This window comes from Mustela nivalis (genome assembly GCF_964662115.1).
Source record: "Mustela nivalis genome assembly, chromosome: 3".
NCBI lineage: Eukaryota > Metazoa > Chordata > Mammalia > Carnivora > Mustelidae > Mustela > Mustela nivalis.
The window spans coordinates 33732320-33752405 of NC_139022.1; the positions used below are offsets into that span (position 1 = coordinate 33732320).

A 20086-nucleotide genomic window follows, 5' to 3' on the forward strand; every position below is an offset into this window, starting at 1 on the left:
CTGCCTTACTGTATTTTTTATTACGCTTATCACTTTGAAAGGCATTACCTAGTTGTTTCTCATTCTTATGGTTTATTATTTGTTCCTCTTGCTAAAGGATAAGAGTCACATGGGCAAAGTTCTTTACTGTTTTATTTACTAACTAAAAAATTTGGGGAAGTATTTAGGGGGACACCTGACTGGCTCTGTCGGTAGAGCGTGAGACTCTTGACCCAAGGGTTGTAGGTCTGAGCCCCACGCTGGGTTTTTATTTTTACTTAAAAGTAAGATATTTGAAAAATAAGTGTTTAGAACAATGCCTGGCACATAGAGGTCTTTGTAAATATTTGTTGAAAGAATGAAAAATCATCTATGGCACCTGGAGCCTGGTAAATACGAATTTCCATATATGTTTGTTAAATAAAAAGGATAGAGAAGTTATAAGGATGAAAGTACCTTAGGAACGCTTCCTTGCTCCAAGGTTATTTTGCAATTCCTGTTCTTCCGGCAAATGATGAAAGAAGAGCTAAGAAGTCACTGCTGTTGTTGAAATAAATCCTTATGTTTTTGCTTTATAGAATGAGGGTGCAAAGAAATCAAAGAGTCTACTCTTGATGTTTCTAGTTCTCTGCATTCTTTAAACGCAGAAGAGCCTAGAGCTCTTCTAAATTCAGTAGTCTTCCAGGAGAGGTGATCCTTTGCTCTGTGAAAGAAGGAAAAGGTATCTTTCATTTTTCGTTTTTCTAAAAGTTGTGTTTATTATTTATTTGAGAGGGAGAGAGCGCAAGCAGTCAGAGAGGAAGAGGACGAGGGAGACAAGCAGACACCCCGCTGAGTGCAGAGCCCCATGGGGGCTCGATCTCAGGACCCTGATGTCATGACCTGAGCTGAAATCAAGAGTCAGACTGACTGAGCCACCTAGGTGCCTCTCTCTGGGGGTTATTTTGCAACTTCAGACCTTTCTGAAGGGAAGGACACCTGATTGAGCTAATGCCACATGTTCTACAGGGAGGGCTGGAATCATCACGTATGCATGAGGGCATGAGGGAAGGAGGTTACTGAGGTTACTGAGTTCGGTTGATTGGACGTGAAAAGGTCTCCATGTTGACTCAGTGTATTAGTTTCCCACATGTGTAACAAGTCACCATGAACTTAGTGACTTGAAACAATGACCATTATCTCACAGTTGGAGGTGTTAGACAGACTGTATTCTCGGCTGGGGGCTGGGAAGTGTCTGCTTCCAAACTCAGTCATGTTGTTGGCAGAGCTCATTTCCTGTGGCTGAATGAAAGGACCACACTTCTTAGTGTCTGTTGGCGGAGGCTGTCTTGGGTTCTGGAGACCATCCTGGTCCTAGATTTCCTCAGGAGAATCATCTGTGAAACAGCTTTCAATCCTTGGAAAAGTTGTGGTGGGGATGTTTTGGGCAAAGATGTGACTGCATATAGGGAGATCGTCAATGCATATTAAGTAACTATATTTTATTTAATTTGACCATAAACTTTCACTGAAACAGAGTATGCATTTTATTAAATGTTGGTAACCAACATCTTTTTGGAAATGAGAGAGATAGCTATTTTGGCATTAAAGAAAGGAGGTCTAAATTGCTTTCTTGCATTATTATCTACAAAATCATTCCATTCTCCTGGTAAATTCTACTAACTATAAAACCGAATCATAAAAAAAAAAACCCAAAAAACCAAAGTACTGACTTGAAATCAATCCGTCATTTTTATACCGAATATCTATATTGTTTCTGTAATAAGAAAAATCAAGCGTTATCAGCAAAGATATTAACTTATCAAAAGACGTGTGTAAAGGATTTAGAGAGATGTAGGAAAAGAGTCATTTTATGTAAATTTCACTGGGGAAGAATCCTGGAATGTTTTCCTCAAGACCCATGAGAACCAGAAATCCATGGAAACTGGAGGAGTTTCACTTCGCTCTGGGAAAAGAGAACTGCATGAAGCTTTACCTAGGGGTATAAATTTGCATTTATAAAAATCTATAAAATTTTTACTAAAACCTTGTTTTTAATCATCTCACCATTACATGGATTTCATCACACGGGGAGTGAACTCCGTGCCTGCAGAGAGCCAACGATAAGGGGTTACCCAACAATACAGTCAGGATTCGAACATTCCAAGAAGTAGATAAGCATTTTGGAAATATTTGTTAAGCACTGCTGACATCCTGGTGCCATACAGAAAATACATGGTTTTTCTCCGTGGCCTCATAACTCAGAGTACCATGGCATCCATCCTACCTTTGGTTGTCAAAACACAGCAGGGCACATTTTATTCTGTTAAGGTTTTGTAGGCTCCATGGGAACTTTATAGGTAAGGACAGGTTCTTAAGAACTTTTTAAGGCAGAGATATCCTGTGTCCAGGGTGGGGAAGCTTCATGAGAGATGTCAGCAGATGCCTGGGAGAGGGGGATGGGGTCTGATAAGAGGTAGGCAGATGGCTGCTCCAGGTGTGGAGAACTCCACTGAGAAGGTACAGAACCATCAAACAGCTGTAAGACCTGTAGCAGTGGTTCTCAAACTCAAGCCTCCAACAGAATCTCCTGGAAGGCTTGTTAAAAACAAAGATGGCAGCCCCTACTCCCAGTTTCTGATTCAGCAGATCTGGCTGTGGGTCTGAGAGTGGCATTTAGGACAAGTTCCCCTATGATGCTGATGAGCCTGTTCCAAGGACCCCGCTTTGAGAAACACTGAGCGTCCTACCACTCAGTATGGTTAGGTATGGGTAACTGGCAGAGACAGTAGGAGGTGTGGAAACCTAGAAGGAATGCCTAAAAGGAGCGTGAACGTGAGATGTTTTCCAGGGAGTCTTTGGTTGACAATGGCCTCGGGGACAATCATTTTCCTCCCACCATACATACTGATGAGAAGACGAGTCATCTTTCACTCAGGGAAGCACTTCTCTTTGTGATTAGGGTCACAGGCTTTGGCTTTGGGGGTCAGCTAGGACTTGAGCCTGAGTCCCCGTACTTGGGGCGACACATTTTGGTTTCCTACATCCACGTGGATGTTCTTCCTGGAGTGAGAGGGTGTAACAAATGGGAGAGACAAAAATGACGAGATGGTGGCATCTGTTGGTAGCCGAAAAACACTCAGTGTTCATCTGTAGTGATGGCAGCATCTAGCGGTGGTGGCATCTCACCAAGTGACAGATTGTTCAATGCCTTCACCTCCTCTGGGTCTTTGCCCAAATGTCAACTTTAGGTTATGTTCCAGAACCATTTTTTTAAAAAAAAATTTTATTTATTTGACAGAAAGAGAGGGATCACAAGTAGGCAGAGAGGCAGGAAGAGAGATAGAGGGGGAAGCAGGCTCCCTGCTGAGCAGAGAGCCCGATGTGGGGCTTGATCCCCCGACTCTGGGATCATGACCTGAGCCAAAGGCAGAGGCTTAACCCACTGAGCCACCCAGACGCCCCGAGAACCGTTCTTATTTACAGGAACAATAGGCAGAATACATCCCTGTCGCCCAAGCAGATGTGTTCTTCTCATCCATACTTCTTTATTTCTTTCTTTCTTTATTTATTTTTTACTTTTTTATTTATTTGACAGAGAGAGATCACAAGTAGACAGAGAGGCAGGCAGAGAGAGAGAAAGAGAGAAGCAGGGTCCCCACTGAGCAGAGAACCCGACGCAGGACTTGATCCCAGGACCCTGAGATCATGACCCGAGCCGAAGGCAGCGGCCTAACCCACTGAGCCACCCAGGCGCCCCATACTTCTTTTTGTAAATAGTTCTCCACCACGCTGTATATTTTATTTGTTTTATCTGACTCTTCCATTGGAAGCTGAGCTTTTTGAATTTGTCCCTTGTTCACTGTTGTATGGCTTTGGCTTTGGAGTCAGCTAGTCTGATGCCCAGAACAATACCTATCACATAGTAGTACTTGGTATGTATTTATTGAACACATGAACAATGTAGGCTTGTGTTATTCTTTGGTGAGTTTGCTCTTTGCCTAAGAGAACTAATATCTGTTTGCTGCTTGTGATTATGGACCCTGGCCAACATAGATAGCTATTATTACTAAGTTTTTAAAAGCAGTTTTTAGCTTCTTTAAAAATCTCCCTATTCATCTTTTGGCATTACTGCTCTACTTTACATAGAAAGGTTATCAGTCAAGGATGTTCCTTATTAGCGAGGATTTGGTGAGATGCAAGTATGAAACAGCTTTGTTTCTTATTTCCATTTTTTTCCCTTTCTGCCATTAACCATGAGCTGTCAAGTCTTACCCATCTCAACACTATCTTGGAGAGAGCCTATTGTTTTGTGGACATTTTTGGGCTTGAAAGTCCAGCCCGGCTTAATTTAATCAGGCTACAATTTCAGCCTCTTTTTTAAAATTTTATTTTATTTATCTATTTGAAAGACAGAGATCACAAGTAGGCAGAGAGGCAGGCGGAGAGAGAGGAGGAAGCAGGCTCCCTGCCAAGCAGAGAGCCCGATGCGGGGCTCAATCCCAGAACTCTGGGATCATGACCTGAGCCGAAGGCAGAGGCCTTAACCCACTGAGTCACCCAGGCACCCCTACAATTTCAGCCTCTAGACAATCTTTTTCCACCAGACGTGGCTGGGAGCTCACAAGACCTGTGTTGGTGGAAGTCTGGCTTGCTCCTTCTCTCCTTCTCTACCTCTTTCCTTCCCTCTCCTGGGACTTGCCTTTCCTTTAGTGCATTAAATTTTGGGAGGCAGAATGGAGGAAGAACAGATGTCTCCTCCATGAGAGGAGTGCTGTGTTTCTTTACTGGCTAGCCATCTCCTCCATGTGGCAGACATCAAATGACCACACCCTTCTTGCTTAGTGGGCAACCCTCTGGCTACACGGCTTAAGCCTGGATGACTTCCTTGGTCGGGGCAGTCCATTCCATTGCTGCCCCGCTTTCAGTCAGCCATTTTCCCACAATACTATTCCCTTGTATTCACTTTTTAAAGGAGCACCAATAGGGCACCTGGGTGGCTCAGTGGGTTAAAGCCTCTGCCTTCGGCTCAGGTCATGATCCCAGGGTCCTGGGATCGAGCCCCGCATTGGGCTCTCTGCTTGGCAGGGAGCCTGCTTCCTCCTCTCTCTCTGCCTGCCTCTCTGCCTTCTTGTGATCTCTGCCTGTCAAATAAAATCTTAAAATAAAATAAAATAAAATAAAAATAAAGGAGCACCAAGGCAGATTAATATGTCCATTCATAGGTAGAGTCCTCATGGGGGAATGGATGCCAGTCGCCCCCTTTTTTGTAGCCACTGCTAATTTCTTGAATCTCTACTGCTTGGATTTAGGGTAGGAGAATAGCCCAGTCCCTGAAGGGAATGGAGAAACCCCAGGACTTTCACCTTATGCCAGCATTTCCTAATAGGAGCGCTATTGGCAATTTGGGTGGGAAAACTGTTTGCTGTCTAGGGTTCTCCCCTTGACTGCAGGATATTTAGCATCCTTCGATCCTGCCCATTCAACGCCAAGAGCGCTCCCAGAAATGCCTCCTCACATTTCCAGCTCACACTCAGTTTGAGAACCCTTGCCAGGCCAACAACTCAGTGACACATGAGAATCGAGAATTTCGAATCTATCACTTCTACAGGCTGGTGGGAGTCAAGGGTGATAGTTGTGTGACTTTTAAGTTCTGTAGATACATGTCTGTCAGTTCTCTTGAGAACGTGAGAGTTTTTGGGTGCCTGGGTGGCTCAGCTGGTTGAGCGACTGCCTTCGGCTCAGGTCATGATCCCGGACTTCCAGGGTCGAGTCCCACATCAGGCTCCCAGCTCCTTGGGGAGTCTGCTTCTCCCTCTGACCTCCTCTCTCATGCTCTCTCTCACTCATTCTCTCTCAAATAAATAAATAAATAAAATCTTAAAAAACAAAACAAAACAAAAAAGAACATGGGAGTTCTTAGTCCCTATTATCCCCAGCTTTGGGCCTTAGTTGACATTCTGAAACAAGAGAGGGTCTTTCAACATCCTCTTCTAGGCTGATCACAACATGTTTCCAAATTGCATGTTTGCATAGACTGTATTATGTCTGGGGTTTCCTTTGCACAGCTGGTCCCCTCCTAGTGTGTAGGTTCCAGTCAGACTCAATTGGAAAAGCTGTCCTTTTCCTTTCTTCTTCCTCAAGTTCTTATGGAGGACCCATCTGGTAGAACAGTATGCTTATTCTTCTATAAATACAAATCCTTTCAGAACCATAATAATGACTTAAAGAATATTTACTTATTTATCTATCTATTTACTTATTTATTTATATATTTAGAGAGAGCCTGAGCAGGGGGAGGCGGCAGAGGGAGAGGGAGAAAGAGAATCCCAAGCAGACTCCACGCTGAGCATGTAGGCCAACGTAGGGCTCAGTCTCACAATCCTGAGATCATGACCTGAGCTGAAATCACGAGTCAGATGCTTAACTGACTGAGCCACCCAGGTGCCCCATAATAGTGAATTTTTACGAAGTCTGTAGTTTTACAGGATTTTAAAAGTAAAGCTCATGCTTTGTATTTGGTTGAACCATGAAATGAGCACTCTTGCAGGTTAAAAACCATTGAATATTAGCAACTTTGTGTAATTCAGTTTGATGCTGTTGGTCGATGCCATATTAATTTGAAAGCGACCTTTGCGTAAAGCAGTGGTGCCTATTTTTAGCAGTTGAGACATTATGTTATTTATGAGAGATTTTATCCCTGTTGATCGTGGGTCAGTCTCATCTGAAGAACAGGTAAGATAAAAAGGGAGCCAATCTTTTAGGTTTGCATTATGTCCTGTAGTTTTAGAATGTTTTTGTATGAATGATCTCATTTGCTCTTCCCTAAAATCCACTTCACAGAAGGATATTTGTGCTCCTTCCAGGGTACAATGAGAAAAAAGGACAGTTTCCATGTGTGTATAAAACATCTAATCTCTTGGGGTGCTTGGGTAGCTCAGTGGGTTAATCCTCTGTCTTTAGCTCAGGTCATGATCTCAGGGTCCTGGGATCGAGCCCTGCATCAGGCTCTGTGCTCAGCGGGGAGCGTGCTTCCCCACTCTCTCTGCCTGCCTCTCTGCCTACTTGTGATCTGTCAAATAAATAAATAAAATCTTTTAAAAAAATCTAATCTTTTAATGGGATCTCTAGTTTTAGAAAGCCCTTTTGCTAATACTTAGGATATTCTCTCAAATTGATTCTCTAGTTAGTCTAAATGTTTAAAATGGTTAAATAATAAAGAACTACCTTGTTATGATCATTGTGTTATATGTTTTACACTTAGTGGTTCTATTGTAGGTTTCGATGAATAATTTCCACATATCCTACAACATACACTTTAAATGAAATGTCTTTCCCGAATCAATGCATACACCCAGTAAGGAAAACGTCAGTTTTCTTACCAAAGCAGTCAAGGGAGGAGATAAGTGGTTCTGGGAAGGGAATGTGGTTCAGGAGTCTCATCATGTGGTTTTTGGGATTGGCAACTTTGCGGGGAGATTGTCATGGTAGAGTTGAGGTTGTAGCATTGGCTTGAAGATGAAAAGAAAAGGTCTTTTATGGGTAAGAATAAGAGAAATTAGTTAATGATAATTTAAAAAACTCCTCAGATCTCTTATTTGTTGGTTATCTACAAACCAAGAGGTCTACATCCTTATTCTAGTACATGCCAACCCATGAAATTCCGCTGATGTGGATTTTTCAAGAAAGCAAGATCTTTCACAAAGTGAATTTAACCTTTGTGTCCACCCATGTGGATTTGGAGACTGTACCATAGAGTGGAGCCCTTTAAATCTGAGTGTTACTCAATATACCTGTTGTTACTGCCGTAGCTACCTCTTTCTTCTCCTGGAGAAGGCCATGAGAGTCTGGAGGCTGTGTCCTTTATTCTCCTTGTTCTGGAAGAAGCTAGGTGTCATGTTGGTCCATTTGCAGTGAACCCCTTCTATTTGCCCTCAGTAACTGTTTCTTTTGACCCTCCTCGTTGACTCCCCAGAGAAGCATTCTCAAATCTCTGCCAACTTGACATCCTCAATTCTGCTCTAGTCTTTCAGATGACCTCCAAAAGTCCTAGAAAATGCTGAGGGAAAAGAGGTCACAGGACATTGGGTGAGTTCCAACCAGAGATTTATAACAACTTAAAAGAAGAAAAGCATTACATTTTATCATACACCCTTTGGTGTGCTTCTGTCTTTTGGATAGGACACGAGATAATTAATGTGTAAATACCAATTAGGGTGCTTGGCACAGAGAAACCGGTTAATAACCGTTTTTTTTTTTAATCTGTCTGTCTCTAATTAATAACCTTTGACCAGCAAAGATGGTTTAGAAAAATATTAGGTAACTCAGTGTCAACAAATGTGATGCTATAATGAGTTATGCTGACCTAATTAATGTCCTTGTTCATTTGGTGTCTCAGCTGGCATAGCGAAAATATGCGTGTGAGATGACTCTAAACAATGATGATGTCTCAAATGACACCTGTGGTCAGGCCAGGTGGATGGAGATGCCTTTTACAGCTATCACCCTACCTTGGATTCAGTTTTCTTACTAGAGGCCCCATGATCTTCATGTTACCAGCATGAAACTACAGAGCAATTAGCAAATTTGCCACTTCTCAAAGATATCCACTCATTTTCACTGCTGCTGTGATTGCTACTGCTTCCCTGGACTGATGGGTGACCATTACAGTTCCCCAGCCTTTTCTAAAACCCAAGAAATGGCTTATGAGAGCCTTCCAACTTGGCGTAATACAACTGGTGACCTATGGCACATGCTGGGGCCATTTTCAGGGAGAGGGGGGTGAAGGCACTGACTCAGCTAATGCTTGCTTAGGGCTTGTGGGTAACAGATTACTTCTTATTTGCTGCCTCTTTTTTTTTTTTTTTTAATACTTACATTAAATCCATGAAGTAGGCCCAGCAAGTGTTTTTATTTCTCTTTTATCCATTGAGTTGGACAGTATTATTTGAGGATATTATTCTTTTCCTTTCAAATGAAAAGTGTATGTCCAGCTCTTAAGTGAATTGAAAGAATGGCTAGTTCTAAGAGAAATGGCTAAGTTTCACCCTTTTATTTTATTTTATTTTTAAAGATTTATTTATTTACTTTAGAGAAAGAGACAGAGAGTGAGTGTGGGGGGAGGGTCAGAGGGAGAGAATCCCCAAACAGAGCATGGAGCCCACTGCTTCCATGGGGTTCCATCCTACGACCCATGAAACCATGACCAGAGCTGAAACCAAGAGTCAGACACTTAGCTGACCAAGCCACCCAGGCGCTCCTTGTTTATAATTTTTTTTTTAAAAGATTTTATTTATTTATTTGACAGAGATTACAAGTAGGCAGAGAAGCAGACAGAGAGGAGGAAGCAGGCTCCCTGCTGAGCAGAGAGCCCGATGTGGAGCTCCATCCCAGGACTCTGAGATCATGACCTGAGCTGAAGGCAGAGGCTTTAACCCACTGAGCCACCCAGGTGCCCTTGTTTATAATTTTTTAAAAAAGATTTTATTTATTTATTTGACAGATCAAGAGAGATCACAAGTAGGCAGAGAGGCAGGCAGGGGTGGGGGGAAGCAGGCTCCTGGCTAAGCAGAGAGCCCGATGTGGGGGTCGGCCCCAGGACCCTGAGATCATGACCTGAGCCGGAGGCAGAGTCTTAACCCACTGAGCCACCCAGGTGCCCCCCTTGTTTATAATTTAAAAAAAAATTTTTTTTTTAAAAATCCCTGCCAGGAAGAGTGGGCACCTGGTAAATATTTGGGCAATGAAAGAGTGAATGAAATGTGGAAGGTATCATTACAGATCGATTGATATTCCGTATTTGAAATTGGCAATCTTGTATCCTGTGTATTGATGAAACTGGACCATTGACCAATTCCTGGATGTCACCCGCACCTTCCAGCCCTCTGTGCCTTTGGTCACTCCATTTCTTTCACCTTGATTGCCCGTTATATCTCTATCAAAATTCTACTCATCCATTGGCCTGGGCCAAATGCCATTGTCTCCCTGAAATCTTCTTGGCTTCTTTATCGCCACAGATGGAAATAATTGTATCTCAAAAGGTTCTCGGGGTGCCTGGGTGGCGTTGTGGGTTAGGGTTCCAACTCTCGTTTTGGCTCAGGTCATGGTCTCAGGGATGCAAGATGAGATCGAGCCCTGGGTATGGCTCTGTGCTCAGCTTGGAGTCTGCTTAAGACTCTCCTTCTGCTTCTCACACGACCCCCCAGCCAAATAAATACATAAAAGTAAAAGAAAAAAAAAAGGTTCTCATAGCACATTGCCGTATTTTTCTTATAGTAAAGCATTATTGACAGAGGAGAAGAGTCTGTGAAGCAGCTAACATGTTCATTTGGGTCTTCGTGATTGGACTGAAGTTCAAAATGTGCCCTGGACCCAAGCAGGGCATGCAGGTGCTGACAGAGTTAAACTAATACACCAATGGCTATTTAGCTACAGTGTTACATTTTCTCTATTTCTGTCCAAGTCCCAGAAGGTGGTCCAGGTGCAAGTGACAAGTTGCAATCCGCAAAAGTCCCTGCTGTTCTGAAAATTGAAACATCAGATGTGCCTTGACTTTGCATCCTCAGTATCCTTCCCACTGTATTTCCAATGACCCTCTTTGCAATGCTTACTTCCCTTTGGAATCTTCTTCTGCAGCATATACACATCATCTTCGTAGGATTTAAGTTCTCTGAGAACAGAGAACAGTGCTCATCTTTGTATCTCACACAAACACTTTAAAAATAGTGTCACCCTATGCCAGTTTCTCAGTCATTTTTGTCGCATAAATGATGCCTGCAGGGCATGAACTTTCCTTTCCATGTTGTAATACCTATAGCTCTTCACAAATCTTTTCAATAAAGATGCTGACAAATGGGAAAAACACGCGCATTTGATTTCTACTGAAATTCCAAAGCCACCGATGGAAATATAAGTAAACAGTAAAGTGGACAAGACTCCCGGGAGAACTAAATTCTTAAAAAGACACAGAGGGGAAAAATTGTCTGGATTAATGGGGGATGAACAATCTCAGTAAGAAACACTGGCATTCCATCTAAAAACCTTGGGAGAGAATGCAGCCTTTTTCTACAGACAAGAGGAAAACAGTAATTTAAAAAAAATGTTTCTAGTTTGGATTTCAGCATGTGGCTCTCCCACAGTCTCCAAATTACTCCTTTAACTCCCAAAGCCAACACAGAAACAACGGAAGGAAGCCTTGGGTATTATCTCTACTCCAGGGAATAGAAGGCACTAGAAAGAACCACCAGGGTCTCTGGCCTGGGGTGGGGGTGGGGCTGGAGCCAAGGTGTGGCCTGCGGCAGTGCAGTTCCTTCTCTTGTACTGTTATTCCAGGCAGGGGCGGGTTCAGGCTGATTATTTATAGATGAATTTGCAGTGTGACAAGCCTCAGGCTGCGAGGTTCCGGTGAAATCCGCATGACATTGCAGATTTCCTAGAGCCCCGGGAAGGAACCACAGGGCAGCCAAGAGCAATGCTCCCCTGGCTTCCCCCGCCCCCTTGTCGTCCTTGTTTTTTTCCTTTTAACCCAAGTTTCCCAGGGGGCTTGGGGGGGGGAAGAAAGAAAGAAAAAGAAAAACACTGATTCATCTTAAAATGTGTAATGGTGAATTCCCCAGCAGCAGCTACCTTCCCCACAGAGACGGAGTGTTAACAGCCCGCAGAAATCTGGGTTACTGACTTGGAAACCAAATAATAGGGATGAATGAATGGACCAGAGAGTAAAGAGTCTGCACATAAAGGGAAACTCCTTCTGACTGCATCTTTCATGCTGCTGGACATTAGGATCCCGGCAGGCAGACTCAGCTCTTAGGTTCGGTTGCCCAGTAACCAGAGGATGCACAGATTTCCATTTTTACCTTCTTTCTGATTCAGGAAAGTCTTTTTTTTTTTAAATTCCTTTTTAAACAGAAGGATTAAAGAACAACCCCCCACCCCGCCCCACCCTCGCCCTCCACATTAAGGTCGAACCAATCCCTTTCACCTGTTGGTGGCTAAAGTGTTTGAAAGGACCCCTGTTTTAAAACAGGTACGCTGTTAGGAAATCGTCGGGGCAACGTCGGGATGCAGACAGAGGGTGGTAAGGTAAGAGACAGCTGCACCCCTGCTTGGAGTTCAGGCAGCGGGTGGATCCCCCCATGCCTTCCTCGTGGGGTTGTGGGGGGATGGTAGGGGTGGTGGTTCTCCGGTCCCTGGAGAGCCTTAATCTTGCTTCTTCAACAGTTCAGTCTCGTCTGCCCGCTTGCTGTGAATTTCCCTGTCCCTCGAAAACACCCAGGAGAGTCTCCCGGATTGCCTGATTTTATTTTTATTTTTTTAAAAGCTTATTCTTAACCCAGCCTTTTCTGAAAGAGAAATCAGTTTTTATTTTATTATTATTATTTTTAAATGGGTCATCAAGGAGCTATTTTTAGCAATCTAGTAAAACCAGACAGGGCAGAGTCCTCACGTCTCTCTCTCTCTCATAGAGAAGGTATATGGGGATTTAAAGCTTAAAGTCTTAGGGGAAGCGATTTTCTTCCATTTGATGGGAAAGCAGCCAAAACAGAGTGGCTGCTTGAAATCCTTTGGAGCGAAGGCTGAATCAGGCTGCAGTCTGCTTCTGTGTTTAGGAATGAGCTCTCTGGATGGGGTGTGTGCCCCTGGGCTGGTTGTGGCTGGATGGGTGTGTCTGTGTATACAGCTGGGGGTTCATTGTGAGTAGATGGTGGCATTATGAGTCTATGGGGAGACCTGAGAAGCTTACTCCAATGCTCCTCCCTTTAGAATAGCAATCCCTAAGAAGCCAGGCTGTTTAAGGCAAGGCTCACGTTTTTTCTATAGGGCAAACCTGTAAGGAAACCCCACAGAGAGAATTTCCTCCTGTTTGCCTAGGATGAGCAGGGCAGGAAAGACCCATCTGCGGATCTGTTGTCTTTTCACGCTGCCTGCCTGGGAAATGGGTCCTTTGAAATCTCAGCTGTTGTCTCAGAGCTCTGTTGGAATAAAGACCCAAGCAAAAGGAGCCAGGGGCTGAAAGATAACTGTAGCACTGTGATGGATCCCCAAGATCACTTCTATCAAACACTCTGGACCTTTGCAAGATCACCTGATGGGAGCAGAGCACCCCAGTTTACTGTTTATTGGGGTACTTCAAGTTGTAATAACCGGGTGTCCACATCCTCTTGGTTGAATTAGTAGAACCTGCTAGGAGATAGCAAGTAACCCCCAAGGCTGAGTGTTTTGTGATGACTTCAGCCCTTGGTTCTCCAGCGGTAGAGATGCTTCCTGGGTTCGTTACAAACTCCTCATGGGAAACAGTGCCATTCCATGGCACATGGGACCAATTAGAGTATATTACCAAATGTGATTTCTTCCCCGGCATTGCTATAGGAATGAAAGCTGGGCAAAAAGAGCATTGGCGTTAATGTGCATGGGGAAAAAGACGTCGCAGAAATGTCCTGAAATGCGATGGCTCCCTAGTCCTCTAGGTAAAGGAGGCAGTCAGCGATCATTGTGGATATTCCCATATGTTTTGTGTGTATTTGTATACCTGTGTTTATATATTTGTGGGCACAAATGTAAACATGTAAGCACATGTACAAAGCTCATTTTTCACGTGAGTGGACCACCTTCTCCTCTCACACTCTTTCAGAGTTTGGATTCCCTGGAAATGAGGGAACCGGGATCAACCCAACTGGTCTTCTGCAGGAGTGTCAGACTGTGGAAGAGTCAGGTTGGCCAGGCTGTGCACTTTGCACCAGGTACTGTGTCCTCAGTAAAGCTGTGGTGGGGTGGGAGAAGGTGGGAGTGGGGAGAAGAGAGTCAGGAGAGCCAAAGGCTGAGCTTCTTGTCTTGTGGGGAGTGCAAATGTTGCCTCCCAGGCACTAAAATGTTGGAAGCAGAATCTGCAGATCCAGAGGCTACAATGCAGCTTCCCAGCAGACGGACTCCACGTCCCTACTTCAATTTCAAGGACTCTACAGGAAAACCTTTTCTTCAGATTAAGGGGAAGGTAGTCCTGTTCCCCTCTTTCGCCAGTGTGTCCCTCCCAGTTTTTTTTTTTTTTTTTAATTTTATTTATTGATTTGTCATAGAGAGAGAGAGAGAGAGAGAGCCAGAGAGAGCGCACAAGCAGGGGGAGTAGCAGGCGGAGGAAGAAGCAGGCTCCCTGCTGAGCAAGGAGCCCATGTGGGACTCCATCCTGGGACCCTGGGATATGACCTAAGCCGAAGGCAGACTCTTAACCTACTGAGCCACCCAGGCGCCCCTCCCAGTCCTCTTGATGGCCATGGCCACTGCTTGCCACTCTTTTTTTTCCCCTCTAAGGGAAAAAGAAAGGGTAAGTTGCATCGATTCCAAGGTGACCATGTCATCGTCTGTTCCGTTCCAAGCTCCCCTCCCCCACTTTGGGACTCTGATCAGCAGAGAAATGGTTTTTATTGAGACTTGAGTCATCATTCCTCAGGAGCAGAACGTGCAATTTAACAGCATGGACACGTGTGCGGGCTGTCAGCTCCGGTTATGCAGGGGCTCCCAAGGATGCTCTGAAGGTTGCGTCTGTTCACCAGTAATAGGATTTACATCGCGGGATGTTTGTCGTCTCATTTATATGTATTACATTGTTTATGCAGCTCAGCTGCAAGGATGGTGCCGACTCTAGTGATTTATTGTACCATGCCCCCTCTTAAAGCAGTCGCTGGTTCTGGTGTCACGTGAGGCTTTTGTTGAGGAATGAAATCATGTGGCCAGGTAAATACACAGGACGTTTCTGTTTGGTTTGCCTTCCTGTCTGGTTTGCTCAGCAGGTTCTTGGTTTGAAGGGCGCAAGGGGTAGAGATGACAGCTGAAGAAAAATGAATGGACTGCAAGCTGTCCTTGTTCCCCAGTGACTTGAATGAATGTCAGTGAGCCCTTACTAGTGGAGAAAAGAGGGCTGGAGCAGAAAGGTTTCTGGGGGTGATTTTCATTGTACTCTAGCCTTTGTGAGTTCAAGCCCCACATTGAAGCTTACTTAAAAAAAAAAAAAAATTATGTCTGGACACCTGGGTGGCTCCGTCGGTTAAGCATTAGATTCTTGATTGAAATCAAGCTGAAGCTCAGGTCATGATCTAGGGTCATGGGATCGAGCCCCAGGTTGGGCTCCACATTGAGCGCAGAGCCTGCTTCAGATTCTGTCTCTTCCTCTGCCCCTCCCCTAAGCCCATGTGGTGTGTATGCATGCTCATTCTCTCTCTCCGCACCCCCCCCCCCAAAAAAAAAATCATGTCCCACAAGTGCCTAGAAGTTGGGAGGGAAATAGTGGGTCAGATGAAAACACTCAGATTCTCTATACGCCTGCACGGAGTGTGTCCTTTGGCGGATCGGTTACATATGAGCTGGTGGGAGGAGGTCCTTATCCCTCAGGAACATTCAGGAAGTCATTGGGAAGAGCTGGAGAACCTATGTCCTAGGGATCCTAAAATGTCTCAAAAATCACAAATTTGTTGTGGCAGAAGTATCAAACTTGAAAACCCTTCATAAAGTCAGGGAGAAGAGTATTCTGGGCTTCCCTGTGTAGGGGACATATGAAACTGTAGGAACAAACATATGGGGTCTAAATATTATGTCCACAGCAGCCAAGAGATTTCCCAATTGTTTTAAATTGGCTTGATTATAGGAAATGAGAGCACATACCTTAGGATAGGTGCTGAAGCACCTACATCTGGCTTCTGAGGTTATGAAAAGTTGGAAGAAATACAGTGCATCTCTTCCTAGTTAATCAATGCACAATTAAAAAGGTGTTTATTTTTTTTCCATTTTATTTTTATTTCTTTTCAGCGTTCCAGCATTCATTGTTCATGCACCACACCCAGTGCTCCATGCAGTACGTGCCCTTCTTAGTACCCACCACCAGGCTTTATTGTTTTTTAATTATTTTTTTTTAAAGATTGTATTTATTTATTTGACAAAGAGATCACAAGTAGGCAGAGAGGCAGGCCTAGAGAGAGGAAGGGAAGTAGGCTCCCTGCTGAGCAGAGAGCCCCATGTGGGGCTGGATCCCAGGACCCTGAGATCATGACCTGAGCTGAAGGCAGAGGCTTTAACCCACTGAGCCACCCAGGTGCCCCAGTTTTTAAATTATTTTTAAAATTTTAGGTAGGCTCTGTGTCCAACATGGGGCTTGAAGTCACAACCCTGAGATAAATGCTCTACCGACTGAGCCTGCCAGGCACCCCTCAATGCAGTTTTTTATTTTTGCAAGAGCAGTTGGTCAAGGCTTAACGTATCCGTTAGCTTTTCCCATGGGTCCTTAATATTTCTTCCTGTACTTCACGTCCCCCCAAAGCAATGAAATGTGGTGATGGAGAGGGAATGTATATGAGGAGTGTCCTTGTTATTATTTAAGCTTAGAGAAGGAAGGTAGACCCATTTTTGATCCAGATCACGTTGTATTTAACCAAAGAAAAAAAAATTTTTTTGCCGTCTCATGACTGTGTGATCTGGAGAGATTTCAAAGTCTTGACTGGAGCACATGCAGTAATTAGGAGGTATTACTAGGTTAATTAGAAGCTGTGCTTCTTAATGATTTAAAATGGTTCAGGGGAGAAAATTGCAAGAGGAGAGTGAGTACAGGGAGAGGATTTGTCTCTCAAAGCTGCTCTCCCGTGAAGGTCATGCTATTGTTATGGCAAGATATGCATGTGTTCCTGCTAGAAATGTTCATTATGCCTGCTTTGTGTCAGCTGTGTTAAGTGAACAGTAATGTATTTATTAAAATAATTTCCATTCATTGACTGAGTTGATGCAAAAGTATGAAACCAGCTTTGACCCTGACGTGATGGGTTAATTGGTCTCCTTGAAATCCAGTCCTCCCTCAGGTACGCTGTCCCTTGGACTGATCTGCAGGTCCCTTAGGCTGGATCTTCTTCCTTTGCTCTTGCTGTGTGGCTAGGCTAGATCTCACAACTCCCTGTGTGGTATGACGCCACGTAACGTCTCGATGTGTCTAGAAAGCACTTTTCTAGCCTAGACCTTTCTCCGGAGCCCCCCCCCCCCCCATATGACTGATGGCTCCCCTCAGAGGCAGCACATCCCCTTGGAATTCACACCCAGCCCTCTCCACGGTCTCAGTGTGGACCCTTGCTCCCTCATTCAGCAGATCTATGCAGGCATCAGATCCTGGGGATTCTGTCTCCTTAAATCCCCTGAAACCTGTCCACCTTTCCGTTCTGTTGCTGCTGCCCTTGGTCCCTTCGTCCTGCCGTGAATACTTTAGTCCCTGGCCATCCCACTCAGGGCCACAGGAGCATGAGCGTTCCCCTGTCCTCATCTTTGGTTCCTTTCGTGCTGTGAAACCAACTGGTAAACCATGCCTGGTGCTCTCTGGTGTTATGGAGATGGTTTGTTGTCTGTATGGACTGCCTTGGAACGCTTCGGAGAATCAGCAGAGGTGTGATGCCGTGGAACATTCTAGCATGTTGGTAGTTCCCGTCCCGGACCTCCCTGGGGTAGGTTTGTTAGAGCTACCTGATCTTCTGCTTCCCATCCCTTGTACTTTCATATTTATTTTATTTTTATTTTTAAAAATATTTTATTTTAAAGAGAGAGAGGGGGAGAGAGAGAGCCCACGAGTGGTGGGGGAAGGGCAGCAGGCAGAGACAGAAGCAGACTCCCCACTGAGGAGGGAGCCTGACACAGGACTTGATTCCAGGACCCCAGGATCATGACCTGAGCTGAAGGCAGACATTGAACCCACTCAGTCACCCAGGCACCCTTGTATTTTTGTATATAATAAAGGGTGTGGCTTGGTGTGCCTAGTATCCTTATTTGACACCTACCCAGCTGTTCCTCTAATAACCCGAAGACCAGCAGACTTCCTTCCAAATGGTTTGCTTCTACAGCCAATACTCTGTACGGGGTCGATGCTCCCCTGCTCTTATATTTCTCTGACGTTTGCTGCAATTGACCCATCTTTGTTCTTTTTGTTTTCTCCTTCTTTCTCCTCCTCTTTCTTTTTCTCCTTTAACTCTCCATACACTTTGGGTTTAGTTTTGGTAGAGGCTCCCCCTCCTTTTTTTTTAGAGGGGATGAGGGGCAGAGGGAGGGGGAGAGAAAGAGAATCTCAAGCAGACTCCCTGCTCAGGAGGGAGTCTCATGTGGGGCTTGGTCCCAGACCCGGAGATCATGACCTGAGCCAAAACTAAGAGTCAGATGCTTAACCCACTGAGGCACCCCTAGTTTTTCTTTTATATTTTACTGCTCATCATTCTCTCACTTATTTCTGTTAAGGTGGCACACTCCCTATTGTTCTGCTTGGTTTGTCTCCCTTGTCCTCCCTTTTGTTTTTTTGTGATTTTATTTTTAAATAACCTCCACACCCCACGTGGGGCTCGAACCTCAAACCCTGAGATCAAGAGTCACGTGCTCTGCCGACTGAGCCAGCCAGGCTGCGCTGCGCTTTTCTTTTCCCTCACGGCTCCCTGATTTTGCTCCAGAGCCTCTTTCTATGCGGCGAATAGCGGGTCTTCCTTCCAGTTCTGTGCCCCCCCCCACCCCACTTCCACATTCTGGAGTCCAAGGGAGCTCTTTGTCTAGGGTACAAGGCCCTTCGTCTCCCTCTCCCGCCGTTGCTTCCTGTACTGACCCATCTCGCAACTTCTATGCCAGCCATAAGGAATTGGTAACGGTTGGTGTGGATCCTTCTGGAACCGCCGGATGCCCCTGTTCGCCGTCTCTCTGTAATGCTCGTCACCACCCTCTCCACCCTATCCAGTTGCTTTAAGTAACCGACTCCGTTTTCAAAACCCGGTCCGTGGTGTGAACTCAGGAATCCTTTACCTCGAAGACCTTCCCGCTCCCTCCTACGCTAGAATTGCGGTTCCTCGCTGAAGTCCCTGCTGTGTCCGGCACGTGCGTCTCCCGAGCATTAGGTCACACTGTGGAGCATGATGGATTCGCACCGCGCACCACACGGCCCCTCCTGTGTTCAAGGATCTGTGCGGGGTGCTCACCCAGACCGTTTGCTGGTTACAGATCTGTCTCCCCGTTGAGCAGGGAAAGTCTTAAAATGTACTTTAGAATTATTAGCTTGTATTTTATTTATTTTTAAAGGTTTTATTTCTTTGAGAGAGAGAGAGAGCAAGAACAAGCAGGGGAAGCGGCAGTGGGAGAGCGAGAAGCAGACTCCCCGCTGAGCAGGGAGCCCCATGCAGGACTCGATCCCAGGACTCTGGGATCATGACCCGAGCCGAAGGCAGACAGTGAAATGACCGAGCCACCCGGGCGTCCCATGCTTTGGTTTCTAAGACCAATCCCTCTGCATATGTTCTGGAGCTACCCTCTCTCACTTTATCAGGGACCACATTTCTACAAGTATCCGCTTTATTTCTTGCATCTTCTAGCGTGGTGGCAAACGGCTCATATCGCCGGTTTTTAAATCTTGGCTCTGCAACTAGCCTCGTGACTCTGAGCAGATGAATAGACTTCTCTCTGCATCTAAAATGCTGATACTTTTGATAATTAAACAAGCAATACAATTATTGCTTGTTTATGGGGGGCCAGTGCCTGGCACAGTGTAAATGCTGAGTAAATGTTAATGAGCAGGTTATAAAAGATCATTTGTGGGGCGTGTGGGTGGCTCAGTCCATTAGGGCTCTGACTCAGGTCATGATCTCAAGGTCATGGGGTCAGATCCCTGTGCCCATCTCTGCGCTCAGCGGGGAGAATTTTGGAGAATCTCTCTCTCTCCTTCTCCTCTTGCGTGTTCTCTCTCTCTCTCTCAAATAAATAAATAAAATCTTAAAAAAAAAAACAACAAACACTTGCAACAGCCTATAAAATGCCTCATTGTCATGCAGTAACACACACCCCTTGGGCTCTTTCTTGCTCCCAACCTGCCCCATCTTCATCTCTGCTTCGGAGCAGACATGGTTGGCAGAGCTGCTTGTACCTGCTGTCTCCTTTCGCTCCTTAACTCAATGGGTGGGGCTTTCATCCAGACCGCTCCAGTGAAGCCGCTCCTCCTGGTCAAGGTCACCAGTGATTTCTACCTTGTCAAGATCCCATGGTCAATTCCATCTTTCTTTGTTCCCACCACTGACCTCTCCACTGCAGTGGACATGGTTGAAGATGCCCTCCTCAAAATGCTTTTCTTCTGGGGGCTTCCGTGACA

General features: G+C 45.0%; 1 long non-coding RNA gene across 1 annotated transcript in view; it reads left to right on the forward strand.

Annotated features, from left to right (window-relative positions):
• Positions 1-11871: 11871 nt before the first annotated feature.
• The window catches only part of LOC309861118, a 131331-nt gene continuing 123116 nt past the window's right edge, over positions 11872-20086 (forward strand). Inside the window, exons 1-2 of the long non-coding RNA XR_014309761.1 lie at positions 11872-12039; positions 13589-13697. This is a non-coding gene — a long non-coding RNA (uncharacterized lncRNA). The remainder of the gene's footprint in view (positions 12040-13588; positions 13698-20086) is intronic.